Raw genomic sequence first — 19,573 nt, forward strand, 5'->3', positions numbered from 1 at the left:
GTCGCCCCCCCTCCTCTCCGGTGTCACTGGGGTCGCCCCCCCTCCTCCGCTCAGTACAGACAGCCATGCTCCCCGGGTGATAGTGTCTCCTACCTGCAGGTGCAGATCGAAGACATGGAGGAGAAAGTATCTGAGGTCGGTGGTCCCAGGTCTGTAGTCAGCGAGCTGAGGCGGTGCGGAGTATCATGCTGTGCACTGGTTACTAGGCAACCCAACTGTCTCTACTGGGGTGGAGCAAGATGGCAGCTGCGAAACGTCACTTCCTGACGAGACAGTTGAAGCCGGGTGTACCAAGATGGCCGCCACTCCGGAGCTAGGCCGAAGCCAGGGACTTTCCTATGGCCGAGGCTGCGGAGTGCTCCGTGGATCGCGTGGTGTGCCGATCCGAACGGGATGACTAGTAGTGGAAGATTAACAAGACACTCCTGAAAGAGCTGAAATACAAGAAACGGGTTGCCCAGGAATTGGACTACTTTTTCGCAACCAATGAGACAGGGGAGGTCAATGCATTAAGGTGAAAACACACCTGGCAATGACAGCCCCCCCCCCCCCCCCGTTTACCTGCTGTGCACATCCCCCGGCATCCTCTTCTCCACAGAGTCTGGCCGTTGATTGGATGGATAGATTGATAGCAGCGCAGCCATTGGCTCACGCTGCCGACAATCACATCCAATGATGCGGCCACCAGGACAGAGTCATACACCCTGTCTATGGACACAGCGTGTATGACAGGAAGCGCACCCGCAAGTTAACCCCCCCTCGGGATTTAAACATCGCCTATGAAGATTTTAAAGGCTAAAAGTTTGTCGGCATTCCACGAGCGGACGCAATTTTGAATCGTGACATGTTCAGTATCAATTTACACGGGCATAACATTATCTTTCACAATATAAAAAAAAAAAAAAAAAAAAAAAATTTGGGATAACTTTACTTTTTTCTTATTTTGTCTGCGCAAATACGGCGTGACAAAGTATTAGAACGATCACCATTTTATTTTCTAGGGCATGGATATGCAATTAGCGGACCTGCAGATGGTGCAAAACTACAATTCCCATCATGCCTCTGCATTTGGGTGTCATGCTTGTGGCTGTCAGAGTCTTGCTATGCCTCATGGGACTTGTAGTTCTGCAACAGCTGGAGGTCCGCTAATTGCATATCCCTGCTCTAGGGTGTTAGAATAAAACAATATATATTATATATATATATATATATATATATATATATATATATATATATATATATATATATATATATATATATATATATATATATATATATATATATATATATCATGTTTGGGGGTTCCAATTAGAGGGAAAGAGATGGCAGTGAAAATAGTGAACAATTACACATTAGAACTGGTGTTTTACTTGTAATGCCAACGGCCACCACCAGATGGCGCCAGGTCACAGAAGGAAGCTTGGGACTTCACAAGGCCGCTCCTTAATTACCGGCCGTCGCGGGCCCACCGCGATCGCGTGGGGGGGGGGGGGAGCATGGAGACACAGGATCCTGTGCCTCAGTGCGCCCCCCCCCCGCCGCACGATCGCGGCGGGCGCCAGGTCACAATTGCGACCTGGCACCAGGATTTTGTCGAGCCCTGCTTCAGTCAGCTCTTCACAGGTGATCGCACGGGCCTTCAGGAACCATTACACCAACCTATACCATTTAGAAGTCATCTTCTTCCATCTAATTAGAACCCCCAAACATTATATATATTTTTTATCCCAACACCCTAGAGAATAAAATGGCGATCGTTGCAATACTTTGTCACGCCGTATTTGCGCAGCGGTCTTACAAGCGCACTTTTTTGGGAATTTTTTTTTTTTATTAAAAAAAAAAACAGTAAAGTTATCCCCATTTTTTTTTTTAATATTATGAAAGATAATATTAAGCCGAGTAAATTCATATCCAACATGTCACGCTTCAAAATTGCGTCCGCTCGTGGAATGCCGACAAACTTTTACCATTTAAAATCTTCATAGGCGACGTTTAAAAAAAAATCTACAGGTTACATGTTTTGCGTTACAGAGGAGGGCTAGAATGCTCTACTAATCGTGGCGTTACCTCACATGTGTGGTTTTAACACCTTTAACATATGCATACGCGGCTCACGTATGTGTTCGCTTCTGCGCGCAAGCTTGTCGGGACGGGGTGTGTTTTCTGGCTCCTAGATTCCAAGTAAATTTGTCAAACCCTGTATACACACACAGCATGTATCCCTACCTTCAAAATGTCACCCCCTTTTGCAGATTGAGCCCTGTAAAACTCTGGAATCAGTGGGTGGAGTCGTGACATCACTAGACTCCCGCTTACCTCTTCACCCGTGGCCATGGAAAAAGTGTGTTGCAAGGACGAACCTCGCACCTGGGGAGTGAAAAGTGCATGCACAGGAGAAGCAGAGCACACTCACGGCCCCATCACTTTGGCGCATGTGCTATACACCAGGGCTCGACAAATCCCGGTCGCCATGGCGACTAGAAATAGTGTATGGTGCCATCTGGTGGTGGCCGTTGGTATTACAAGTTAAGCATTACAAGTTTAACCACTTCCATACCAGGTACTTACGCAGCTTCCCGCTCCAAGCAAATTTTCAGTTTTCAGCACTGTCGCACTTTGAATGGCAATTGCGCGGTCATGCTACACTGTACCCAAACAAAATTGGCGTCCTTTTTTCCCCACAAATAGAGCTTTCTATTGGTGGTATTTGATCACCTCTGCGATTTTTTTTTTTTGCGCAATAACTAAAAAAAGGCTGAAAATTTGGAAAAAAAAATTACGTTTTTATTTTTTTCTGTTAATTTTTTTGTAAATAAGTTTTCTCTTTCAATTACGGGCACCGATGAGATGGCACTGATGGACATCGATGAGGTGGCACTGATTGGCGGCGCTGGTATGCGACACTGATGGGCACACATAGGCGGCACAGATGGGCACACATAGGCGGCACAGATGGGCACACATAGGCGGCACAGATGGGCACACATAGGCGGCACAGATGGGCACACATAGGCGGCACAGATGGGCACACATAGGCGGCACAGATGGGCACACATAGGCGGCACAGATGGGCACACATAGGCGGCACAGATGGGCACACATAGGCGGCACAGATGGGCACACATAGGCGGCACAGATGGGCACACATAGGCGGCACAGATGGGCACACATAGGCGGCACAGATGGGCACACATAGGCGGCACAGATGGGCACACATAGGCGGCACAGATGGGCACACATAGGCGGCACAGATGGGCACACATAGGCGGCACAGATGGGCACACATAGGCGGCACAGATGGGCACACATAGGCGGCACAGATGGGCACACATAGGCGGCACAGATGGGCACACATAGGCGGCACAGATGGGCACACATAGGCGGCACAGATGGGCACACATAGGCGGCACAGATGGGCACACATAGGCGGCACAGATGGGCACACATAGGCGGCACAGATGGGCACACATAGGCGGCACAGATGGGCACACATAGGCGGCACAGATGGGCACACATAGGCGGCACAGATGGGCACACATAGGCGGCACAGATGGGCACTCATGGATACTGCTAGGTGGGCACTGGGCATGGATGGGCACTGTGGGGTGGCGCTGATGGACACTGGGGTGGCGCTGATGGACACTGGGGTGGCGCTGATGGACACTGGGGTGGCGCTGATGGACACTGGGGTGGCGCTGATGGACACTGGGGTGGCGCTGATGGACACTGGGGTGGCGCTGATGGACACTGGGGTGGCGCTGATGGACACTGGGGTGGCGCTGATGGACACTGGGGTGGCGCTGATGGACACTGGGGTGGCAGCACTGATTGTTGCCAGTCAGTGCCCATTTGTGGGCACTGACTGGCATCTTTTTTCTTTGTTTTTTTTTTTATTTATTTTTTTAGACTTTTTTTTATTTTTTTTGGCTTTTTTTTTTTTGCCCACCCTGGTGCTCCAGGGTGGGCATCCCTGGTGGTCCAGTGTGGCGATCCGAGGGGGGGCTGCGCTGATAAACAATCAGCGCGAACCCCCCCGTCAGGAGAGCCGCCGATCGGCTATCCTCTACTCGCGTCTGTCAGACGCGAGTGAGGAAGAGCCATCGGCGGCTCTTCCTGTTTACATCGTGATCAGCCGTGGTTGGACACGGCTGATCAAGTGGTAAAGAGTCTCCGCCGGAGGCTCTTTACCGAGATCGGAGATGCAGGGTGTCAGACTGACACCCCGCATCACCGATCGCCGCGATGCGCGCCCCCACGGGCGCGCGCGGCATGAAATCCTGCAGGACGTTCTAGAACGTCCTGTCAGGATTTCATAACCACTTCCCGGACGTAAATCGGCCATAGGCCGGGCGGGAAGTGGTTAACAGCAATTCTAATGTAATTTTTCACTATTTTCACTGTCATCTTCTTCCCTCCAATTAGAACCCCCAAACATTATATATATATTTTTTATCCCAACACCCTAGAGAATAAAATGGCGATCGTTGCAATACTTTCTGTCATGCCGTATTTGCGCAGTGGTCTTACAAGTGCACTTTTTTGGGGAAAAAATTACACTTTTTTTAATTAAAAAAATAAAACAGTAAAGTTATCCCCATTTTTTTTTACCCTTTAAAATCTTCATAGGCGACGTTTAAAAAAAAATCTACAGGTTGCATGTTTTGAGTTACAGAGGAGGGCTAGAATTATTGCTCTCGCTCTACCAATCGCGGCGATACCTCACATGTGTGGTTTGAACACCGTTTACATATGCTGGCGCTGCTCACGTATGTGTTCGCTTCTGCGCGCAAGCTCGTCGGGACGGGGTGCGTTTTCTGGCTTTTAACTTTTTTAGCTGGCTCCTAGATTCCAAGCAAATTTGTCAAACCCTGCTATACACTATATACCCTGCACACAGAGGATTGTCCCTTAACAGTCGTGAATAATCAGTGCAGCAGGTGGCAGCTGTGAGCAACGATCTCCCTGTAGGGCTTTTCAGCTGAAAACCGCAGGATGAAGAGGAAGCAGAAGGAAGAGGGAGTAAGAAGAGAAGGAAGAGGAAGGAGGAAGTAAGAAGAGAAGGAAATGTGGCTGATGAAAAGCTATACAGGGAGATCTGTGTGATCAACTGTCCCTCCGCTGCACTGATCCCTAACTGTCCCCCCTCCAGCCCCCGTGTTCTCCACCCCCCTCCTACCTCCAGCCCCGCTGTCTGCTCTTTCTCAGCCCCCCCACAGCAAGCTTCCCTCCTCTCTCGCAGGTGGGTGGACCTATCAGGATGGAGAGCCGAGGAAGGGACTGGTAAATTTATCGGCCCCTTTGTCTAAACTAGACTCAGTGAGCTTTCGCTATTTATCGCACCTGTATCCTGTAAGAACTGAGCAGAGTAACCCCTCTCTTGTCCATTCATCTTTAAAGCGGTGGTTCCCCTAAAAATAAAATGTTGACATCGCATTTAGCAAATAAATTACAGTTAGAATCGGGTTGTTTTATTTAAAAAATACCTCCGTACGTATCGTTTCCATTATTCGGTCCCACCGCCACTTCCGGGTACGATGCAGGCGGTGGGCGTTCCTAATTGATTGACAGGCATCCGAACGACGCATCCATCGCGTCACGAGATGCCGAAAAAAGCCGAACGTCGGTGCGGCTCTATACGGCGCATGCGCACCGACGTTCGGCTTTTTCCGGCATCTCGTGACGCGATGGATGCGTCGTTCGGATGCCCGTCAATCAATTAGGAATGCCCACCGCCTGCATCGTACCCGGAAGTGGCACCGAATAATGGAAACGATACGTACGGAGGTATTTTTTAAATAAAACAACCCGATTCTAACTGTAATTTATTTGCTAAATGCGATGTCAACATTTTATTTTTAGGGGAACCACCGCTTTAATGCCGAGGCTGCAGAGAAAGGGACTTGATTACCTCAGTCACTTTCCCTGTTTCAAAGGGGAAATGTTCCCTAATATCTCAAAGCACCAACAAGGCCACACACACACACACACACACACACACACACACACACACACACACACACACACACACACACACACACACACACACACACACACACACACACACACACACACACACACACACACACACTACAAAATGTAAAATTATAAATAAAAAATAAACCACACACTGACACACCATTCTCTCCCACCCATAATTTTTTTTTTTTTAATTAAACGCTGTCCACTGCTCCCCACCTCAAAAGCACTGAAAATAAATCCCCTCAAAACACAGGACACACTTGCAACCCCGTTACTTTCAATGGTGGTGCACAATTGTCGCCCCAATAAATTGTGCAAACAAAGACGGGGAACGCATGTCGCCTCAATAGCAGTTCCAGAACTTTAGGCAACACGCGTCCCGCAATTTTATTAGCGCAATTTGTTGGTTGACAATCATTGCAAAGTTTCACTGCCATTGAAAGCAACGGGATTGCAAGTACATTCTGCGTTTTGCGGCGATTTGGGAATCAAAGGCAGAACAGCGATTCTACCTGCGATCTGCAACTCCAAGGTGTAAATGGCAACTTAGCTTGCTGTATGTATTGTTTCCGCACACTTTCTGATCAACTCTTGTATCACGTGGGTGGATGGACATGGCATATGACAGTATGGATGGATGACAGGGTGGAGATGTTTGCCATGTCTAGACAACTATGATTTGGGGTAAAAGGTGGGGATGGGAAAAGACATCTGTATGTGCAGGCTGGAGAGGAGAACTTCTTTATACAGTGTGATGTCTGTACAGAAAAAAAAAAACTTGGTGAGCAGTCAGGTAACCCAGGTAGGCTGTAAGCTTTGAGCACACCCAGTACGCACATGCGTGTGTTTGTTCTTTCTGCTGGCAACCTGTGAGATGACTTCTCCATGCATTTCCTGCTCTGTTACACAATTTGAAGATTTTGTGGATCACGCCCCATGACGAGTATCCATCCAGTCAAAACTCAGGAAAGGCACCAAATGACTTTCGCATGCCCATTCAGGCTGAGGCGTGGACCAGTCAATCCTTGGGGGGGGGGGGGGGTTTGCTGGAATCGTACAGCGGCTTCTCTCTCTCTCTCTAATGCTCGTTCGTGAGATAAGGAAATCTGATGTCAGTCACAGCAAGGGGGGGGGGGTTCACATCAACTACCATGTCCCCTCCCAGCAGCTTCCAGGTATCGCCTCTCCGGCGCTGTGACTGGCTGGAGCAGCAATAACGTTACTCCCACGCATGCGTGCAGGACTGGCATGATCCCATTCATAAAACCGGGATGCTCAGTGCGCCGTAGGCATCGGTGCAATGTTTTCTGCAAATATCTTCTTAACCGTGTAGGTTAACCACTTAAGGACTCCTTCACGCCGATATATACGTCGGCAGATGGGCACGGCTGGGCACAGGCACGTACATGTACATTGCCTTTAAGAGCGCGCCGCCGCGCTCGCGAACCGGTCCGAAGCTCTGTGACCCGACACCGCCGGTGTCCCGCGATCGGTCACAAATAAAAATGCCATCAAACTATCCCCCATTTTGTAAACGCTATAAATTTTGCGCAAACAGATAAACGCTTATTGCAAATTTTTTTTGCCAAAAATAGGTAAAATACTTATTTATTTTTCCTCAGTTTAGGCCAATGTTTTTTTATATATTTTTGGGGGATATTTATTATAGCAAAAAATATTGTTTTTTTTCAAAATTGTCGCTCTATTTTTGTTTATAGCGCAAAAAATAAAAACCGCAGAGGTGATCAAATACCACCAAAAGAAAGCTCTATTTGTGAGAAAAGGACACCAATTTTGTTTGGGAGCCACGTCACTCGACCGCACAATTGTCAGTTAAAGCGACGCAGTGCCGAATCGCAAAAAGTCCTTAACCTGCATAATGGTCCGGGTCTTAAGTGGTTAAGGAGATATTTCTTGCACCTACAGGTAAGCCTTAATCTAGGCTTACCTGTAGGTGCAAGTTGTCAGAGTGGGTATACAACCACTTTAACCACTTCCATACCGGGCACTTACGCCCCTTCCTGCCCAAGCCAATTTTCAGCACTGTCGCACTTTGAATGACAATTGCGCGGTCGTGCTACACTGTACCCAAACAATTTTTTTATCATTTTGTTCCCACAAATAGAGCTTTCTTTTGGTGGTATTTGATCACCTCTGCGGTTTTTATTTTTTGCGCTATAAACAAAAGAAGAGTGACAATTTAAAAAAAAAACAAAAAAAAAAACACTATTTTTTACTTTTTTTATTTAATAAATATCACAATTTTTTTAAAAAAAACGTTTTTTCCCCTCAGTTTAGGCCGATACGTATTCTTCTACATATTTTTGGTAAAAAAAAAAAAAAAAAAAAAAAAAAAAAAAATCGCAATGATCATATATTGATTGGTTTGCGCAAAAGTTATAGCGTTTACAAAATAGCTGATAGATTTATGGCATTTTTATTTTATAATTTTTTTTACTAGTATTGACGGCGATTTGCGATTTTTTTACTGTCACGTGACATTGCGGCGAACACATCGGACACTTTTGACACGTTTTTGGCGCCATTCACATTTATACAGCGATTAATATGCACTAATTACTGTATAAATGTGACTGGCATTCAAGGGGTTAACACTAGGGGGTGAGGGAGGGGTTAATATGTATACCTGTATTGTGTTCTAACTGTGGGGGAAGGGGGGTGACTGGGGGAGGTGACCGATCTGTATCCCTATGTACAAGGGACACAGATCGGTCTCCTCTCTCCCCTGACAGGACGTGGAGCTCTGTGTTTACACACAGAGCTCCACGTCCCTGCTCTGTCGTTAACGATCGCGGGTACCTGGCGGACATCGCGACCGCCAGGCACGCGCATCGGCATCTCGGGGGGGCGCCCCCCAGTGGCCGCAGGAAGTCAATTGACGTCCTGTTGAATATTCAGAGTCACCGTGGAGCCGTCATTTGACGATGGCCCGGTACTCTAGTGGTTAAGTAAAAGTTGGGTTATTAATAATAATAATAATAATCTTTGATGATCCCTAGGAGCACCATCAAATCTATCATAACTAAATGGAAAGAACATGGTACAACAGCAAACCTCTCAAGCGACGGGCGCACACCAAAACTCATGGACCGGGCAAGGAGGGCAGAGACTGGAGTATCTGTACATAGGACAATAAGCCATACTCTCCATAGAGTTGGCCAGAAGAAAGCCATTACTTTCAGAACGTTTTCAGTTTACGAAAAGGTATGTAGGAGAATCCCAAAATGTATGGAGAAAGATGCTCTGCTCTGAAGAGACAAAAAAAAAAAAAAAAAAAAGTGAAATTTTTGGCCATCAAAGAAAAAAACAGTATGCCCGACGCAAACCCAACACATCACCCCATCAATACCATCCCCACAGTGAAACATGGTGGTGGCAACGTCATGCTGTGGGGATGTTTTTCAGCAGTCGGGACTGGGAAACTGGATGGTGATGAATACATGGATATTTTTTAGCAAAACCTGTACCACTCTGATTTAAGGCTAGGACGGAGGTTCACCTTCCAGCAGGACAATGACCCCAAACACACTGCTAAAGCAACACTTGAGTGGTTTAAGGGTAAACTTGTAAATGTGTTGGAATGGCCTAGTCAAAGACCTCAATCCAACAGAAAATCTGTGGTCAGAATTAAAAATTGCTGTTCACAAGCGCAAACCATCCAACTTGAAGGAGCTGGAGCAGTTTTGCAAGGAGGAATGTGCAAAAATCCCGTTGGTAAGATGTGGCAAGCTCATAGAGACTTATCCAAAGTGACTTGGAGACATGATAGCTGCAAAAGGTGGCTCTACAAAACATTGACTTTAGGGGGGGGGGGGGTGAATAGTTATGCACATCAACTTTGTTTGCTTCACAATAATAAAATAAAATATTCTAGGTTTTGGGCATCTTCTGTAAATTAAATGACGCAAATCCTCAAACAATCCATGTTAATTCCAAGTTGTGAGGCAACAAAACAAGTAAAATGGCAAGGGGGGGGGGGGGGGGGTTTGAATACTTTTGCATGCCACTGTATCTGGGCCGGAAAGTCTGCAACAGTGTGCAGATCTAGAGAGAGAAGATAACCGCTCAGTAGTCTTCAAAGAACCTCCTTACTGGAACCAAACCATGGGTGCCGGCAATGCAATAGTGATGCAAAAATACGAAGGAAACTTGGACAGCCGAACTCCAAAAATGTTCTTTAAATTAACCGCTTAACGCCCACCGCATGTATATGTACGTCTACAGAATGGCACGAGAGACACAGACAGAGGTGTGGAAGTTTTTAATAAAATAAATGTTTAAATACAATCCACTCACTCTTCATGTTAGAGCTTCATTATAACAGCAGCGTGGATCGGAGGGGAGAATGGGACAGCCGACTTCACAGACTGACATGCCTACTACAGCTCCGACATGAAGAGTGAGTGGATCGCATTTAAACATTTTATTAAAAACTTCCACACCAGCAGCTGCCTGTCACCTCTCTCTCTCCCTCTTTTGATTGCTCTGTAATTGCTTCCTCTGCCCGCCGCTCCGATCCCCCCTGCTGTCCGGGACTCCCTTTGTGCTGGGGCTTAAAAGGAGGGTGACTATCCTGGTCAATTTTCCGCCCTGGGCAGCGCTAGCGCTGTAAGGCAAGTGCCCAAGTTGCCTTGCGCTAGCGCCGGCCCTGCCGCTGAGACACTGTCACAATTCTTTTGTTGACCCTTTGCTTAGCATAATGTATTTGGGGGTGTAATTCTTGGTATGCGTCTCTCAAGCACCCGACGGTGTTCCTGGCGTGTTGGATCTCTGTATGTGGCCAGGCTGTGTAGAAGTCTCACACATTTGGAATCGCTATACTCAGGAGTGGCAGAATGTATTGTGGGGGGTCATTTTTGCTATGTAAATGCTATGTGTTGGAGATATCTTATAAAAACGGACGCGTGTGTATATATACACACACATACATATATATATATATATATATATATATATATATATATATATATATATATATACACACACACACACACATACACATATATATACATATATACACACACACAGGGCTCGACAAATCCCGGGCGCCAGGTCGCCATGGCGACTAGAAATAGGGTCCTGGCGACTTGGCTTTTTTTTTTTGGTGGTGGTGAGCCGCTGGTATTACCACCAGATGTGTAAGCTGGCGCCATAGACTTATATTATATCCTGCAGGTGTGGTGCACTTTCTGAAAGTGCACCAAATATATACTGGTGCCACCTGATAAAGTGGAATGTTACTGAAAAAATAAACTGTGGAGAGGTGAGATTTTTAATGCATTAGAGACATATGCCTGCCTGTCCATGCTGTAGGATGAGCTAAGTATGAGCATCTTGGTGTAGAATTTTGACAATGTGTGATGACAGAACTCAATACCTGGAAGTCGCTGGACTGAAGATGTCAGCAGCCAGCAGGAAGCTCTGAGAAATCACAGCGCTGGAGAGAAGAAATAGTTCTGATCCAATGACCCAGAATCAGCGTGTACTTTAAGGGCCAGTTCACACCAGACAGCTCTGCGTGCATTTTTTCTGCACAAAATGCATTCACAGTGTTTTCCATGTATTCCAATGGCTCTAGTTCACACCATGCAGTCAGTTTTTGCACCGCAATACATGGAAAACACTGTGCATGCGTTTTTAGTGTAGAAAAACTATAGAAAAATTCAAGTTAGGCTTACCGGTAACTTGTTTTCCAGAAGTCTTTCAGGACAGCACCTTGAGATATCATGATCCTCCCACTCCATCAGGAAACACCTTCTTTCATCCTTTTAAAAGGAGGCCCCTCCTTGCACTCCTCAGTTGTTATAGAGAAACCTCCGGCCCCGGCTGGAACACACAAGCATATATGTTAGTCACAGCATAGTACATCACAAACAATAGGGCGGGTCGTTGCTGTCCTGAAAGACTTCTGGAAAACAAGTTACCGGTAAGCCTAACTTGAATTTTCCCGAGGCGTCTTTCAGGACAGCACCTTGAGAGGACAACATTGAGAGGACAACAGAGACTTACTACCTTAGGGTGGGACGACAGCGTGTAGGACCTTCCTGCCAAAAGCCTGATCACTAGCTGAGGCGAGGTCCAACCTATAGTGTCGCACGAACGTGTGGAAACTTGACCACGTCGCTGCCCTGCAGATTTGCTCCGGCGTGGCACCAGCTCTTTCTGCCCAGGAAGTTGCGAGAGCTCTGGTCGAATGGGCACGGATACCCTCTGGCGGAGTCAGGCCTGCCTGTAAATAAGCCTCCCTGATAGCCAGCTTCAGCCATCTAGCTAGTGTTCCCCTAGATGCCTGCTGACCCCTTTTGTTACCCCCAAAAAGGACAAATAAAGAATCCGAACGCCTAAACGGGCTTGTTATTTCTAAATAATATAACAAGACCCGTCTGACATCCAACATATGAAAAAATAATTATTTTTCACCAAACGGGTTAGAACAAAAAGTGGGAAGTACAATGTCATGTACACGATTATTGTTAGAAGCCACTTTAGGCAAAAACTTAGGGTCAGTTTTAAGCACTACCCTATCCGAAAATAAACATAAATAAGGCTCCTTCACTGACAGGGCCTGCAATTCGCTGATCCTACGTGCTGAGGTAATAGCGATTAAAAATAAAGTTTTGAAGGTAAGGTTCCTAACCGAAGCTTCCCCTAAGGGTTTAAAAGGCTTGCTTGCCAAAGATCTCAAAACCACTGAGTTCCCACTTCGGGAAACCCTTTAACCTTGGTGGTCTAGACCTCAAAAGAGATCTAAAAAACCTCACCACCAATGGTTCTGTGGCTACAGATCTTTCCAAAAAAACTGTAAGTGCGGATACCTTTACCTTAAGGGTGCTAACAGCTAAGCCCTTATCAGCCCTCTCCTGTAAAAATTCCAGGATAGATTTTAGTTCCCTAGGGTCCTGACTCGAAGAGCTACACCAAGAGGAAAAAACCTTCCAAACCTTGGTGTAAATGGCTCGGGTTACTTTCTTCCTGCTGTTGAGTAAGGTGGAAACCAAACGGTCGGAGAACCCCTTTCTTCTCAGGATTTCCCTTTCAGAAGCCACGCGGTCAAGGACAGCCGCGCCACATCTGGGTGAGAAATTGGACCCTGAACTAGGAGATCCTGCCTGAGGGGCAGGTGCCAATAGAGCCTGGTTGACAAGGCTAGAAGCGTTGCAAACCATGCTCTCTTGGGCCAGAATGGGGCGATGAGAATGACCGGAACACTTTCTCTCTGAACTTTCCTCAGAACTAGGGGAATTAACTGAAACGGGGGAAAGGCAAAGCAGAGGCGGAAATCCCAGGGATGCGACAGAGCGTCTACCCCTAGGGACCCATCCCCCCGACTCAGAGAAAAGTATCTTCCTACCTGGGAGTTCTCCCTCGAGGCAAACAAGTCTACCTCTGGGAGACCCCACCTGCTGGTGATCTCTGAGAAGACCTCCGCATTCAGGGACCACTCTGACTCCCGAATCTGGCGTCTGCTTAAAAAGTCTGCCACCGTATTGAGGGACCCCTTTAGGTGTAGGGCTGTCAAGGAGAGCAAATTGCTCTCTACCCAGGAGAGAATATCTGTGGCCAGGGACAGAAGCGAAGAGCTTCTTATACCCCCCTGCCTGTTCAAGTATGCTACTGTTGTAGCATTGTCCGTCAGGACCTGAACATGATGGCCTCTGAGAAATGGAGCAAACTCCACTAGTGCCAGGGCCACCGTCCTTAGTTCCCTCCAGTTTGAGGAACGCAGGGCTTCCTCCCTTGACCACCTCCCCTGTGAAAATTTCACTTCTAGGTGAGCTCCCCATCCCCAGGCGCTGGCATCCGTGGTGAGCCTTAGTCCCACGGGGAAGGACCACTCCAGACCCTCTGCAAGCACTCGCTGGTTTTTCCACCAGTAAAGGGATCTTACTACCCGGGCTGGAATTTTTACCCGGGTGTCCAGAGAACTGGTTTTCCGATCCCATGTCTTTAAAAGAATAGCCTGCAGGGGCCTGAAATGTAACCTCGCCCATTGGACCGCCGGCATGGTGGAGGTCAAAATTCCTAGGGATGCCATTACCTGTCTGACCGTCAAAGGCTAATGGGACTGAAGCAACCGAACAGTGTCCAAGACCTTGGATGCTTTTTCTGGGGGGAGAAAAATTCTCTGGTTCCGCGAATCCACCTGGTATCCCAGAAAACAAATCTTCTGAGAAGGAACCAGGGCGGATTTCTGAAGGTTTAAAATCCATCCTAGGGTTTCCAAATGGGTTCGCTCCAGAGAAAGATCACTCAACAACTTTTCCTCTGAGGGAGCAAAGAAGAGAAGGTCGTCCAAGTAAGGGATGACTGCTATTCCTTGTAGACGCAACGGGGCTAAGGCCTCGGCCAGCACCTTCGTAAAAATCCGAGGTGATGATGACAGCCCGAAGGGGAGGGCCCTGTACTGGAAGTGATGAACTTGACCCCCCATCTCTACCGCCAGTCTGAGAAACGTCTGGGACTGAGGGGAGATAGGTAAGTGAAGGTACGCATCCCTCAGGTCTATCGACGCCATGAAGCAATCTGGCGTCAGCAGATTCCTGATTGAGAATATTGAATCCATCTTGAATCTCCTGTACCTGACACACCTGTTTAAGGGTTTTAAGTTTAATATCAGCCTGAACTTTGCCGTAGGTTTCCTTACTAGGAAGACATGGGAATAGAACCCTCTGCCCTGTTCTACTAGGGGAACCCGGACCAACACCCCCTACTGTTGAAGTTCCAACAACAAGGACTTTAACGCTACGTACTTCACTGGATCCCTTGGGGCCTGAGTGACCAGAAATCTCTTTGGCGGGGTTTCTGAGAATTCTATAGCGTACCCCTGAGCTAGAGTGGTCAGTATGTACTGGTTGTTTGATACAGCTGACCACTGCGGAAGGAACCCCTGTAACCTCCCGCCTACCCTCAGGGTCGAGTCATTGCGGCTTATTGGCCGGCGCAGGAGGATGGAAAATGACTCCCTTTCCTTTGCCCTTCTGCGCTGCCCAATTCCTTTTTCCTTGCGGTCTTTTCCCCTTATCCTGCTGCTTAAAGGCCCGAAAAAAACGCTTGGGAGGGGGGTTCTTGACCGGGAAGGCCTTCTTGTCTGCCGTCCTGTCCAGGATACTATCCAGTTCAGGGCCGAAGAGAAGATCCCCTGAAAACGGGATTCCACACAGCTTGCTTTTGGAGGCTGTGTCACCAGGCCAGGTCTTGAGCCATAAAGCCCTTCTGGCCGAGTTGGCTAAAGCAGCGGATCTAGCGGACATTTTGATCGCCTCGGCCGAGGCATCTGCCATATAGGCTACAGCTGCAGAAATGGTAGAAAAAGAATCCAAAATGTCCTGTTTTGGGGAGTCTGCCTCAATATGAGCTTATCTAACCAGAACTCTAAGATGCGTGCCACACAGGTGGTAGCCATGGCAGGCTTGAGGTTAACCATAAATAGACTGCCAGGCTTTTTTAAGGAGAAGATCCATACGCTTATCCATCGGGTCCCTCAGGATCCCCATATCCTCAAAGGATAAATCTGTGGACCTAGACACCTGGGAAAAAGCTGCGTCGAGTTTAGGAACTTTGTTCCACACGACTGATGGATCTTCTCCAAAGGGAAACCGCCTTTTGTGGGATTTAGAAAAAAATGGTTTTTTTTCTGGGTCCTGCCATTCCCGCAAGATTGTTTCGGAGATAACCGAGTGAACTGGAAATGTACGCCCCTTGGGCTCGCAGAGACCGGCATACATGCGATCGTGCAGGCTTAGGTCCCTCTTCTCTTCGCCGAGACCTAAAGTGGCATAAATAGCCCTGAGGAGGCCATCCACATCCTCCAGGGACAACTTAAATTTTGAGGGAGGCTCTATTTCTTCCTCATTTTCTGAGTCCTCACTAGAGAGGGCCTGAGGCTGACTATCCCTGGACCCCTCGTTATCAGAGGGCCTAGGAGCCCATCCTGTCTCCTGAGAAGACTGATGTGGAGGGCTGAGAAATGGTGACAGGAGCTAGCGACTCTCTCATAGTCTGAAAGGTGGCCAAAAGCTCATCTTTGACAGAAGCCATCAATTCCTCTCTGACTGAGGCTGACTCCTTCTGTACTAAGGCTGCTATACATGCCTTACACCATGGCTTCTTCCAACTTTCCCCCATTTTCTCCCTACAAGAAGGGCATCTCTTTTTTTCAGGTTTAACCTAAAAAAGGAACGGGGAGAGAAGAAAAAAATATAGGGGAATCCAGCATGAGACCCTCGGTCTCAATAAACAAACAGGACCCCCCCTCACCTAGGTGCACTTAGGAAGCAAAAGGTGTCCACCCGTGCCCCGACAGGCCCCCATGCCACTTGAGGGAAAAAAAGTGAAGAGACCGAGAGAGAAATCCCAAAAGGAGAGAACCCTCACCCCTGGGGAAAAACAGACTTACGTTGCTGCTTCCCGCCGAGGTCCTGCTGGTGCCCGTGCCTGTCTCCACCGCTGATGCATCTGCAGTATCCATCGCAGGAATCAGCGCTCTCTGTGGCATCCACGGCGCTTCCCGGACTCCAATAGCGCCGCTGCGACGGACCAGGAAGCGGAAGTAGGCTCCAGCGTCCGCCCTACCCCTCCTCCTGGCGCGCCGGAAATGACGCGCCTCTCCGGCGACCAGGCTACGTCAAAATGGCGACGCCCCGCAAAAACGAGGCACCTCTCGATCGCCAAAGGCTGGCTCCACTGAGCACCGGGAGAGAGAGGAGCCCGACTACCATCACCGCCGCGCGGGTGGTACGGGAGAGCGGACAGTCCCTGAAAAAAGGTAAGAGGAAAGAGTCCGTTTTTCAGGCAGCACCTGAGACATCAGACCCTTCCCAAGAAGATGCTCCCTCCGGAGGAGGAAACACAAAAACTGAGGAGTGCAAGGAGGGGCCTCCTTTTAAAAGGATGAAAGAAGGCGTTTCCTGATGGAGTGGGAGGATCATGATATCTCAAGGTGCTGTCCTGAAAGACGCCTCGGGAAAAATGCACACAAAACTGCGTCTGGTGTGAACTGGCCCTAAAAATGCATGCACGGTGTTTTCCATGTATTCCAATGGCTCTAGTTCACACCATGCAGTCAGTTTTTGCACCGCAAACTGACTACATGGTGTGAACTAGAGCCAACTAGAGCCGTTGGAATACATGGAAAACACTGTGCATGCGTTTTTAGTGTAGAAAAACTATAGAAAAAATGCACACAAAACTGCGTCTGGTGTGAACTGGCCCTAAAAATGCATGCACAGTGTTTTCCATGTATTCCAATGGCTCTAGTTCACACCATTCGGTCAGTTTCCAGTGCAGAAACTTACCGTAAACTGACTGCATTGTGTGAACTAGAGCCAACTAGAATACATTGGAAAACATGGAAGACACTGTGCATGCATTTTGTGCCGAAAAAAAGCACACGGAACTGTCTGGTGTGAACTGGCCCTAAAACATCACTTTTGGGGACATGGTGTTGGGGGGACACTCAAAATAACCCCTCCCAAGGTAAATGCACGCGTTAGGGGGCATGTACACACAAATTTTTGATAGCACTACCTGTTACACTGCACATGCCAAAGTGAGAGCAACAATTCTAGGCCCATTATTCACAGTTTAAAGTAGAACTATAGGCACAACTTAACATTTTGGATAGCGTAATGGAGGGCGATAACCCCTGCGAGGGTTGTTTTTGCCATCATTGACCCATTGGGGAGATTTACATTCATTTGTCCTAGAGCCAAACAGGTCTTCCATGCAAATTAGACCCCTTTCACACTGGGGCGTTTTTCAGGCGCTTTAAAAAAAAAAAACTGAAAGAAGCTGCATCTGCAATCACAAAGTGAAAGCCCGAGTGCTTTCATAATAAAGCGCCTGAAAAACGCCCCAGTGTGAAAGGGGTCTTAGCGTTAAAAAAAAAAGCGCCTGTGAAACACCTGAAAGAAACCTCATCTGCAATCCCAACGTGCTTTCACACTGAGGCACTGTGCTGGCAGGGCGTCAAAAAAAAGTCCTGCAAGCAGATTCTTTGCAGCGATTTAGGAGCGTTGAAAACATTTATCCTAAAGGCTCTTTTTTTACGCAAAAGCGCCAGAAAAACACACAGTTTGAAAGGGGTCTTAGAGGAGCTTTACCAGTGTTTTTCGGGCGCTGGCAGTGTGAAAGGGCTCTGAAAGCACTAAGGCTTTCACATTGGGATTGCAGATAAGGCTTCTTTCAGGCGCTTTTTTTTTTTTTTTTTTTTTTTTTTTTTAACGCCAAAGCACCTAAAAAATGCCCCAGTGTGAGAGGGGTCTTAGGGGGACCTCAAGGTCACAAGAACTGGTGTCCCCATTGGAAGATTTCCCCCTCTATTAATTTTCTGGGGACAACCCAAAACTTGGGATTTATTTACTTTAATGATAATGCTAAGCAGAACAAATAGAGTGAACCTTCCTAATGGGGACACAGCAAAAAGGGGGGAGAAAAATAAATAAAACACACACACACACAACACACACCAGGTGTTCTAATTTAGAGCCCTTTCACACTGTGCTGCCCATAGCGTCGGCGGTAAAATGCTGCTATTTTTACCACCGATGCTATGGGCGGATTTGCCGCACAGTTCGGCCGATAGCGGGGCACATTTACCCCCGCTAGTGGCCAAAAAAGGGTTAAAACCGCCCACAATGCACTGCTGAAGCAGCGCATTGCGGGCGGTATAGCCGCACTGTCCCATTGATTTCAATGGGCAGCAGCGGAGGAGGAGCGGTAAACACACCGCTACTTTTCCGCTCCAAAGATGCAGCTAGCAGTTTTTTTTTTTACTGTCCTGCTAGCGCACCACTCCAGCGTGAAAGTGTCGGGGCTTTCACACTGGAGACAATAGAGCAGCTAGTTAAGGGTGGATTGCAGGCGCTATTTTTAATGCTATAGCGCCTGCAATACGCTCCAGTGGGAAAGGGGTCTAAAGAGGAGGTTCCGCCGAGATTTTTTTTTTTTAAAGCCAGCAGCTACAAATACTGCAGCTGCTGACTTTTAAAAAAAATGCACACTTACCTGTCCAGGTCACCCACGATGTCATCAGCCGAGGAATCGCTTGTCCCTCCGCAGCACCCACCACCATCCTCGGTTAGGGAATCGGGAAGTGAAGCATTGCAGCTCGACTGCCCGGTTCCCTACTGCGCATGCGCAATAGTGCACCACACCGTCATGGGTCCCCGCGCTTTCCTGGGAACAGTGCGTTTCCCAGAAGGCAGCGGGTATAGGTGTGGCTGTCGTAATACCGTATTCCCAAAAGTGGGTGCAAATACCTGTCTTAGACCCCAAAAGGTGCCAAGTGTGACACAGGAAGGGGGGGGTGCAAAAAGCAGAAGCTCTATTTTTGGGTGGAACTTTTTCATTTCTCCTTTATCCCAAACTTTAAAAGTTTCTTTATAGTTTAATTCTAAACTGATGATCTGTAGTTTAAAGCATCCCCTAAGAAAAATACAGGGTACTGAAGTATGTCAACATTTCACGGGTGTGCATAATTTTGTGCCTTGACATACTGGATATCGATTTTGTCTACTTTGCACAACCTCAGGAGATATATATATATATATATATATATATATATATATATATA

The 19,573-nt window shown here is 47.6% G+C and overlaps 1 protein-coding gene across 1 annotated transcript in view; it reads right to left on the reverse strand.

The window, feature by feature from the left end:
• The window catches only part of PPP6C (protein phosphatase 6 catalytic subunit), a 169,380-nt gene that overhangs the window by 149,393 nt on the left and 414 nt on the right, over positions 1-19,573 (reverse strand). The gene's annotated exons all lie outside the window — the stretch shown is intronic.

This window comes from Rana temporaria, chromosome 9 (assembly GCF_905171775.1).
Source record: "Rana temporaria chromosome 9, aRanTem1.1, whole genome shotgun sequence".
Classification (NCBI taxonomy): domain Eukaryota; kingdom Metazoa; phylum Chordata; class Amphibia; order Anura; family Ranidae; genus Rana; species Rana temporaria.